This window comes from Carcharodon carcharias, chromosome 24 (assembly GCF_017639515.1).
Source record: "Carcharodon carcharias isolate sCarCar2 chromosome 24, sCarCar2.pri, whole genome shotgun sequence".
Lineage (NCBI taxonomy): Eukaryota > Metazoa > Chordata > Chondrichthyes > Lamniformes > Lamnidae > Carcharodon > Carcharodon carcharias.
In genome coordinates, this window is record NC_054490.1 from 17,614,902 (window position 1) to 17,625,661 (window position 10,760).

The 10,760-nt window shown below is 44.3% G+C and overlaps 1 long non-coding RNA gene across 1 annotated transcript in view; it reads right to left on the reverse strand.

Annotated features, from left to right (window-relative positions):
• Positions 1–10,760, reverse strand: part of LOC121269405 — a 112,549-nt gene that overhangs the window by 81,530 nt on the left and 20,259 nt on the right. The window contains exon 2 of the long non-coding RNA XR_005941359.1: positions 10,640–10,701. This is a non-coding gene — a long non-coding RNA (uncharacterized LOC121269405). The remainder of the gene's footprint in view (positions 1–10,639; positions 10,702–10,760) is intronic.

The following is a 10,760-nucleotide window of genomic DNA, read 5'->3' on the forward strand; positions in this document are numbered from 1 at the left end:
GGGTGTAAAGGAACACTCCTTTATTAGTGATTTCAGTGTGTGTGTGAGCCTGGATGTGAAGCAACATTCATTTATTAATGATTTCAGTGTGTGTGAGTCCAGGTGTGCAGGAACAGTCCTTTAATTGTGATTTCAATATGTGTGTGAGCCCGGGTGTGAAAAAACACTCCTTTAATAGAGATTTCAGTGGGTGTGTGTGTGAGCCCGGGTGTGAAGGAACACTCCTTTAATATTGATTTCTGTGTGTGTGAGAGCCTGCGTGTGAAGGAACACACCTTCTTTAGTGATTTCAGTATGTGTGAGAGCATGGTTGTGAAGGAACACTCCTTTATTGGGGATTTCAGTGTGTGTGTATGCCAGGGTGTGAAGGAACATTCCTTTAATAGTGATTTCAGTGTGTGTGTGAGTCTGGGTGCGAAGGAACACTCCTTTAATAGTGATTTCAGACAGTGTGTGCCCGGGTGTGAAGTAACACACCTTTAATAGTGATTTCAGTGTGTGTGTGGGCCTGGGTGTGAAGGAACACTCCTTTAATAGTGATTTCAGTGTGTGTGTAAGCCCGGGTGTGAAGGAACACTCCTTTAATAGTGATTTCAGTGTTTGTGTGTGAGCCCGGGTGTGAAGGAACAGTCCTTTAATAGTGATTTCAGTGTGTGTGTGGGCCTGGGTGTGAAGGAACACTCCTTTAATAGTGATTTCAGTGTGTGTGTAAGCCCGGGTGTGAAGGAACACTCCTTTAATAGTGATTTCAGTGTTTGTGTGTGAGCCTGGGTGTGAAGGAACACTCCTTTAATACTGATTTCAGTGTTTGTGTGTGAGTCTGGGTGTGAAGGAACACTCCTTTAATAGTGATTTCAGTGTGTGTGTGTATGAGCCCGGGTGTGAAGGAACACTCCATTAATAGTGATTTCAGTGTGAGTGTGTGAGCCCGCGTGTGAAGGAACACTCCTTTAATACTGATTTCAGTGTGTGAGTTAGCCTGGGTGTGAAGGAACACTCGTTTCTTAGTGATTTCAGTGTGTGTGTGAGCCCGGGTGTGAAGGAACATTCCTTTATTAATGATTTCAGTGTGTGTGAGTCCAGGTGTGCAGGAACAGTCCTTTAATAGTGATTTCAGTCTGTGTGAGCCTGGGTGTGAAGGAACACTCCTTTAATAGTGATTTCAGTGGGTGTGTGTGTGAGCCTGGCTGTGAAGGAACACTCCTTTAAGAGTGATTTCAGCGGGTGTGTGTGTGAGCCTGGCTGTGAAGGAACACTCCTTTAAGTGTGATTTCAGTGGGTGTCTGAACATGGGTGTGAAGGAACTTTCCTTTAACAGTGATTTCAGTGTGTGTGTGTCCGGGTGTGCAGGAACATTCCTTTAATAGTGATTTCAGTGTGTTTGAGCCCTGGCGTGAAGGAACACTCCTTTAATATTGATTTCAGTATGTGGGTGTATGAGCCGGGGTGTGAAGGAACACTCCGTTAATAGTGATTTCAGTGTGAGTGTGTGAGCCCGCGTGTGAAGGAACACTCCTTTAATAGTGATTTCAGTTTGTGTGTGAGTCCAGGTGTGAAGGAACACTCCTTTAATACTGAATACAGTGAGTGAGTTAGCCTGGGTGTGAAGGAACACACCTTTATTAGTGATTTCAGTGTGTGTGTGAGCCCGGTTGTGAAGGAACACTCGTTTATTAGTGATTTCAGTGTGTGTGTGAGCCCGGGTGTGGAGGAACATTCCTTTATTATTGATTTCAGTGTGTGTGATTCCAGGTGTGCAGGAACAGTCCTTTAATAGTGATTTCAGTCTGTGTGAGCCTGGGTGTGAAGGAACACTCCTTTAATAGTGATTTCAGTGGGTGTGTGTGTGAGCCTGGGTGTGAAGGAACACTCCTTTAAGAGTGATTTCAGTGGGTGTCTGAACCTGGGTGTGAAGGAACTTTCTTTTAATAGTGATTTCAGTGTGTTTGAGCCCGGGTTTGAAGGAGCACTCCCTTAACAGTGAATTCATTGGGTGTGTGCATGAGCCTGGATGTGAATGAACACTCCTTTAATGGTGATTTCAATGTGTGTGAGAGCCCGTGTTTGAAGGAACACTCCTTTAATAGTGATTTCAGTATGTGTGTGTATGAGCCCGGGTGTGAGGGAACACTCCTTTAATAGTGATTTCAGTGTGTGTGTGTTTGAGCCCGTGTGTGAAGGAACACTCCATTAATGGTGATTTCAGTGTGTGTGAGCCCGCGTGTTAAGGAACACTCCTTTAGTAGTGATTTCAGTTTGATTGTGAGTCCGGGTGTGAAGGAACACTCCTTTAATACTGATTTCAGTGTGTGAGTTAGCCTGGGTGTGAAGGAGCCCTCATTTCTTAGTGATTTCATTGTGTGTGTGAGCCCGGGTGTGAAGCAACATTCATTTATTAATGATTTCAGTGTTTGTGAGTCCAGGTGTGCAGGAACTGTCCTTTAATACTGATTTCAGTGTGTGTGAGAGCCCGGGTGTAAAGGAACACTCCTTTATTAGTGATTTCAGTGTGTGTGTGAGCGAGGATGTGAAGCAACATTCATTTATTAATGATTTCAGTGTGTGTGAGTCCAGGTGTGCAGGAACAGTCCTTTAATTGTGATTTCAATATGTGTGTGAGCCCGGGTGTGAAAAAACACTCCTTTAATAGAGATTTCAGTGGGTGTGTGTGTGAGCCCGGGTGTGAAGGAACACTCCTTTAATATTGATTTCTGTGTGTGTGAGAGCCTGCGTGTGAAGGAACACACCTTCTTTAGTGATTTCAGTATGTGTGAGAGCATGGTTGTGAAGGAACACTCCTTTATTGGGGATTTCAGTGTGTGTGTATGCCAGGGTGTGAAGGAACATTCCTTTAATAGTGATTTCAGTGTGTGTGTGAGTCTGGGTGCGAAGGAACACTCCTTTAATAGTGATTTCAGACAGTGTGTGCCCGGGTGTGAAGTAACACACCTTTAATAGTGATTTCAGTGTGTGTGTGGGCCTGGGTGTGAAGGAACACTCCTTTAATAGTGATTTCAGTGTGTGTGTAAGCCCGGGTGTGAAGGAACACTCCTTTAATAGTGATTTCAGTGTTTGTGTGTGAGCCCGGGTGTGAAGGAACAGTCCTTTAATAGTGATTTCAGTGTGTGTGTGGGCCTGGGTGTGAAGGAACACTCCTTTAATAGTGATTTCAGTGTGTGTGTAAGCCCGGGTGTGAAGGAACACTCCTTTAATAGTGATTTCAGTGTTTGTGTGTGAGCCTGGGTGTGAAGGAACACTCCTTTAATACTGATTTCAGTGTTTGTGTGTGAGTCTGGGTGTGAAGGAACACTCCTTTAATAGTGATTTCAGTGTGTGTGTGTATGAGCCCGGGTGTGAAGGAACACTCCATTAATAGTGATTTCAGTGTGAGTGTGTGAGCCCGCGTGTGAAGGAACACTCCTTTAATACTGATTTCAGTGTGTGAGTTAGCCTGGGTGTGAAGGAACACTCGTTTCTTAGTGATTTCAGTGTGTGTGTGAGCCCGGGTGTGAAGGAACATTCCTTTATTAATGATTTCAGTGTGTGTGAGTCCAGGTGTGCAGGAACAGTCCTTTAATAGTGATTTCAGTCTGTGTGAGCCTGGGTGTGAAGGAACACTCCTTTAATAGTGATTTCAGTGGGTGTGTGTGTGAGCCTGGCTGTGAAGGAACACTCCTTTAAGAGTGATTTCAGTGGGTGTGTGTGTGAGCCTGGCTGTGAAGGAACACTCCTTTAAGTGTGATTTCAGTGGGTGTCTGAACATGGGTGTGAAGGAACTTTCCTTTAACAGTGATTTCAGTGTGTGTGTGTCCGGGTGTGCAGGAACATTCCTTTAATAGTGATTTCAGTGTGTTTGAGCCCTGGCGTGAAGGAACACTCCTTTAATATTGATTTCAGTATGTGGGTGTATGAGCCGGGGTGTGAAGGAACACTCCGTTAATAGTGATTTCAGTGTGAGTGTGTGAGCCCGCGTGTGAAGGAACACTCCTTTAATAGTGATTTCAGTTTGTGTGTGAGTCCAGGTGTGAAGGAACACTCCTTTAATACTGAATACAGTGAGTGAGTTAGCCTGGGTGTGAAGGAACACACCTTTATTAGTGATTTCAGTGTGTGTGTGAGCCCGGTTGTGAAGGAACACTCGTTTATTAGTGATTTCAGTGTGTGTGTGAGCCCGGGTGTGGAGGAACATTCCTTTATTATTGATTTCAGTGTGTGTGATTCCAGGTGTGCAGGAACAGTCCTTTAATAGTGATTTCAGTCTGTGTGAGCCTGGGTGTGAAGGAACACTCCTTTAATAGTGATTTCAGTGGGTGTGTGTGTGAGCCTGGGTGTGAAGGAACACTCCTTTAAGAGTGATTTCAGTGGGTGTCTGAACCTGGGTGTGAAGGAACTTTCTTTTAATAGTGATTTCAGTGTGTTTGAGCCCGGGTTTGAAGGAGCACTCCCTTAACAGTGAATTCATTGGGTGTGTGCATGAGCCTGGATGTGAATGAACACTCCTTTAATGGTGATTTCAATGTGTGTGAGAGCCCGTGTTTGAAGGAACACTCCTTTAATAGTGATTTCAGTATGTGTGTGTATGAGCCCGGGTGTGAGGGAACACTCCTTTAATAGTGATTTCAGTGTGTGTGTGTTTGAGCCCGTGTGTGAAGGAACACTCCATTAATGGTGATTTCAGTGTGTGTGAGCCCGCGTGTTAAGGAACACTCCTTTAGTAGTGATTTCAGTTTGATTGTGAGTCCGGGTGTGAAGGAACACTCCTTTAATACTGATTTCAGTGTGTGAGTTAGCCTGGGTGTGAAGGAGCCCTCATTTCTTAGTGATTTCATTGTGTGTGTGAGCCCGGGTGTGAAGCAACATTCATTTATTAATGATTTCAGTGTTTGTGAGTCCAGGTGTGCAGGAACTGTCCTTTAATACTGATTTCAGTGTGTGTGAGAGCCCGGGTGTAAAGGAACACTCCTTTATTAGTGATTTCAGTGTGTGTGTGAGCGAGGATGTGAAGCAACATTCATTTATTAATGATTTCAGTGTGTGTGAGTCCAGGTGTGCAGGAACAGTCCTTTAATTGTGATTTCAATATGTGTGTGAGCCCGGGTGTGAAAAAACACTCCTTTAATAGAGATTTCAGTGGGTGTGTGTGTGAGCCCGGGTGTGAAGGAACACTCCTTTAATATTGATTTCTGTGTGTGTGAGAGCCTGCGTGTGAAGGAACACACCTTCTTTAGTGATTTCAGTATGTGTGAGAGCATGGTTGTGAAGGAACACTCCTTTATTGGGGATTTCAGTGTGTGTGTATGCCAGGGTGTGAAGGAACATTCCTTTAATAGTGATTTCAGTGTGTGTGTGAGTCTGGGTGCGAAGGAACACTCCTTTAATAGTGATTTCAGACAGTGTGTGCCCGGGTGTGAAGTAACACACCTTTAATAGTGATTTCAGTGTGTGTGTGGGCCTGGGTGTGAAGGAACACTCCTTTAATAGTGATTTCAGTGTGTGTGTAAGCCCGGGTGTGAAGGAACACTCCTTTAATAGTGATTTCAGTGTTTGTGTGTGAGCCCGGGTGTGAAGGAACAGTCCTTTAATAGTGATTTCAGTGTGTGTGTGGGCCTGGGTGTGAAGGAACACTCCTTTAATAGTGATTTCAGTGTGTGTGTAAGCCCGGGTGTGAAGGAACACTCCTTTAATAGTGATTTCAGTGTTTGTGTGTGAGCCTGGGTGTGAAGGAACACTCCTTTAATACTGATTTCAGTGTTTGTGTGTGAGTCTGGGTGTGAAGGAACACTCCTTTAATAGTGATTTCAGTGTGTGTGTGTATGAGCCCGGGTGTGAAGGAACACTCCATTAATAGTGATTTCAGTGTGAGTGTGTGAGCCCGCGTGTGAAGGAACACTCCTTTAATACTGATTTCAGTGTGTGAGTTAGCCTGGGTGTGAAGGAACACTCGTTTCTTAGTGATTTCAGTGTGTGTGTGAGCCCGGGTGTGAAGGAACATTCCTTTATTAATGATTTCAGTGTGTGTGAGTCCAGGTGTGCAGGAACAGTCCTTTAATAGTGATTTCAGTCTGTGTGAGCCTGGGTGTGAAGGAACACTCCTTTAATAGTGATTTCAGTGGGTGTGTGTGTGAGCCTGGCTGTGAAGGAACACTCCTTTAAGAGTGATTTCAGCGGGTGTGTGTGTGAGCCTGGCTGTGAAGGAACACTCCTTTAAGTGTGATTTCAGTGGGTGTCTGAACATGGGTGTGAAGGAACTTTCCTTTAACAGTGATTTCAGTGTGTGTGTGTCCGGGTGTGCAGGAACATTCCTTTAATAGTGATTTCAGTGTGTTTGAGCCCTGGCGTGAAGGAACACTCCTTTAATATTGATTTCAGTATGTGGGTGTATGAGCCGGGGTGTGAAGGAACACTCCGTTAATAGTGATTTCAGTGTGAGTGTGTGAGCCCGCGTGTGAAGGAACACTCCTTTAATAGTGATTTCAGTTTGTGTGTGAGTCCAGGTGTGAAGGAACACTCCTTTAATACTGAATACAGTGAGTGAGTTAGCCTGGGTGTGAAGGAACACACCTTTATTAGTGATTTCAGTGTGTGTGTGAGCCCGGTTGTGAAGGAACACTCGTTTATTAGTGATTTCAGTGTGTGTGTGAGCCCGGGTGTGGAGGAACATTCCTTTATTATTGATTTCAGTGTGTGTGATTCCAGGTGTGCAGGAACAGTCCTTTAATAGTGATTTCAGTCTGTGTGAGCCTGGGTGTGAAGGAACACTCCTTTAATAGTGATTTCAGTGGGTGTGTGTGTGAGCCTGGGTGTGAAGGAACACTCCTTTAAGAGTGATTTCAGTGGGTGTCTGAACCTGGGTGTGAAGGAACTTTCTTTTAATAGTGATTTCAGTGTGTTTGAGCCCGGGTTTGAAGGAGCACTCCCTTAAAAGTGAATTCATTGGGTGTGTGCATGAGCCTGGATGTGAATGAACACTCCTTTAATGGTGATTTCAATGTGTGTGAGAGCCCGTGTTTGAAGGAACACTCCTTTAATAGTGATTTCAGTATGTGTGTGTATGAGCCCCGGTGTGAGGGAACACTCCTTTAATAGTGATTTCAGTGTGTGTGTGTTTGAGCCCGTGTGTGAAGGAACACTCCATTAATGGTGATTTCAGTGTGTGTGAGCCCGCGTGTTAAGGAACACTCCTTTAGTAGTGATTTCAGTTTGATTGTGAGTCCGGGTGTGAAGGAACACTCCTTTAATACTGATTTCAGTGTGTGAGTTAGCCTGGGTGTGAAGGAGCCCTCATTTCTTAGTGATTTCAGTGTGTGTGTGTTCCCGGGTGTGAAGCAACATTCATTTATTAATGATTTCAGTGTGTGTGAGTCCAGGTGTGCAGGAACAGTCTTTTAATAGTGATTTCAGTATGTGTGAGAGCCTGGGTGTGAAGGAACACTCCTTTATTAGTGAATTCCGTGTGTGTGTGAGCCCGGGTGTGAAAAAACACTCCTTTAATAGAGATTTCAGTTTGTGTGTGTGTGAGCCCGGGTGTGAAGGAACACTCCTTTAATAGTGAGTTCAGTGTGTGTGAGAGTCTGGGTGTGACGAAAGCACCTTCTTTAGTGATTTCAGTATGTGTGAGAGCATGGTTGTGAAGGAACACTCTTTTATTGGGGATTTCAGTGTGTGTGTATGCCAGGGTGTGAGGGAACATTCCTTTAATAGTGATTTCAATGTGTGTGAGCCCGCGTGCGAAGGATCACTCATTGATTAGTGATATCAGTGTGTGTGTGAGCCCGGGTGTGAAAAATCACTCCTTTATTTGAGATTTCAGTGTGTATGTGTGTGAGCCGGGTGTGAAGGAACACTCCTTTAATAGTGATTTCAGTGTGTGTCTGAACCTGAGTGTGAAAGAACTTTCCATTAATAGTGATTTCAGTGTGTGTGAGTCTGGGTGTGCAGGAACATTTCTTTAATAGTGTTTTCAGTTAGTGTGAGCCTGCATGTGAAGGAACACTCCTTCATTAGAGATTTCAGTGTGTGAGTGTGTGCCTGGCTGTGAAGGAACACTCCTTTAATTGTGGTTTCAGTGTGAGTGTGCGAGTCCGGGTTTGAAGGAACACTCCTTTAATAGTGATTTCAGTGTGTGTGTGTATGAGCCCGGGTGTGAAGGAACACTCCATTAATAGTGATTTCAGTGTGTTTGAGCCCGCGTGTGAAGGAACACTCCTTTAGTGGTGATTTCAGTTTGTGTGTGAGTCCGGGTGTGAAGGAACACTCCTTTAATACTGATTTCAGTGTGTGAGTTAGCCTGGGTGTGAAGGAACACTCGTTTCTTAGTGATTTCAGTGTGTGTGTGAGCCCGGGTGTGAAGGAATATTCCTTTATTAATGATTTCAGTGTGTGTGAGTCCAGGTGTGCAGGAACAGTCCTTTAATAGTGATTTCAGTCTGTGTGAGCCTGGGTGTGAAGGAACACTCCTTTAATAGTGATTTCAGTGGGTGTGTGTGTGAGCCTGGCTGTGAAGGAACACTCCTTTAAGAGTGATTTCAGTGGGTGTCTGAACCTGGGTGTGAAGGAACTTTCCTTTAATATTGATTTCAGTGTGTTTGAGCCCGGGTTTGAAGGACCACTCCTTTAATAGTGATTTCAGCATGAGTGTTTGTGAGTCCAGGTGTGCAGGAACTGTCCTTTAATACTGATTTCAGTGTGTGTGAGAGCCCGGGTGTAAAGGAACACTCCTTTATTAGTGATTTCAGTGTGTGTGTGAGCCTGGGTGTGAAGCAACATTCATTTATTAATGATTTCAGTGTGTGTGAGTCCAGGTGTGCAGGAACAGTCCTTTAATTGTGATTTCAGTATGTGTGTGAGCCCGGGTCTGAAAAAACACTCCTTTAGTAGAGATTTCAGTGGGTGTGTGTGTGAGCCCGGGTGTGAAGGAACACTCCTTTAATATTGATTTCTGTGTGTGTGAGAGCCTGCGTGTGAAGGAACGCACCTTCTTTAGTGATTTCAGTATGTGTGAGAGCATGGTTGTGATGGAACACTCCTTTATTGGGGATTTCAGTGTGTGTGTATGCCAGGGTGTGAAGGAACATTCCTTTAATAGTGATTTCAGTGTGTGTGTGAGCCCGGGTATGAAGGAATATTCCTTTAATAGTTTTTTCAGTGTGTGTGTGTTTGTGTGTGTGTGTGTGTGTTTGTTTGTGTGTGTGTGTGTGAGTCCGGGTGTGAATGAACACTCCTTTATTAATGATTTTACTGTGTGTGTGAGTCCGGGCGCGAAGGAACACTCCTTTACTAGTGATTTTAGTCAGTGTGAGCCCGGGTGTGAAGGAACACTCCTTTAATAGTGATTTCAGTGTGTGTGTGCGCCTGGGTGTGAAGGAACACTCCTTTAATAGTGATTTCAGTGTGTGTGTAAGCCCGGGTGTGAAGGAACACTCCTTTAATAGTGATTTCAGTGTTTGTGTGTGAGCCCGGGTGTGAAGGAACAGTCCTTTAATAGTGATTTCAGTGTGTGTGTGGGCCTGGGTGTGAAGGAACACTCCTTTAATAGTGATTTCAGTGTGTGTGTAAGCCCGGGTGTGAAGGAACACTCCTTTAATAGTGATTTCAGTGTTTGTGTGTGAGCCTGGGTGTGAAGGAACACTCCTTTAATACTGATTTCAGTGTTTGTGTGTGAGTCTGGGTGTGAAGGAACACTCCTTTAATAGTGATTTCAGTGTGTGTGTAAGCCCGGGTGTGAAGGAACACTCCTTTAATAGTGATTTCAATGTTTGTGTGTGAGCCTGGGTGTGAAGGAACACTCCTTTAATACTGATTTCAGTGTTTGTGTGTGAGTCTGGGTGTGAAGGAACACTCCTTTAATAGTGATTTCAGTGTGTGTGTGTATGAGCCCGGGTGTGAAGGAACACTCCTTTAATAGTGATTTCAGTGTTTGTGTGTGAGCCTGGGTGTGAAGGAACACTCCTTTAATACTGATTTCAGTGTTTTTGTGTGAGTCTGAGTGTGAAGGAACACTCCTTTAATAGTGATTTCAGTATGTGTGTGTATGAGCCCGGGTGTGAAGGAACACTCCATTAATAGTGATTTCAGTGTGTGTGAGACTCCGGGTCTGAAGGAACACTCCTTTAATAGTGATTTCAGTGTGTGTGTAAGCCCGGGTGTGAAGGAACACTCCTTTAATAGTGATTTCAGTGTGTGTGTAAGCCCGGGTGTGAAGGAACACTCCATTAATAGTGATTTCAGTGTTTGTGTGTGATCCTGGGTGTGAAGGAACACTCCTTTTAATTGATTTCAGTGTGTGCGTTTGAGTGTGAGCCCAGGTGTGAAAGAACACTTTTTTACTAGTGATTTCTGTGAGTGTGTGTGAGCGTGGGTTTGAAGGTACACTCCTTTAATATTGATTTCAGTGTGTGTCTGAGCCTGGGTGTGAAGGATCACTCCCTTATTAGTGAATTCAGTCTGTGTTAGCCTGAGTGTGAAGGAACATTCCTTTAATAGAGATTTCAGTGTGTGTGTGTGTGTGTATGTGTGTGTGTGTGAGCCTGGGTGTGAAGGAACACTCCTTTAATACAGATTTCAGCGTGTGTGTGTGGGCCTGGGTGTGAAGGAACATTTTATTTGCACTGTGGTCGCTGTTAAATATGAATATTCTTACCCCTGCTGCTGCTGTGTCATCAGTTACCACGATATGATGATAATCCGTTTCTGACATTATAGCTGTCAAATGAATGAAATTGTGTAAATTAGCCCAAATGTTGATAAGATTCTGAGTATAA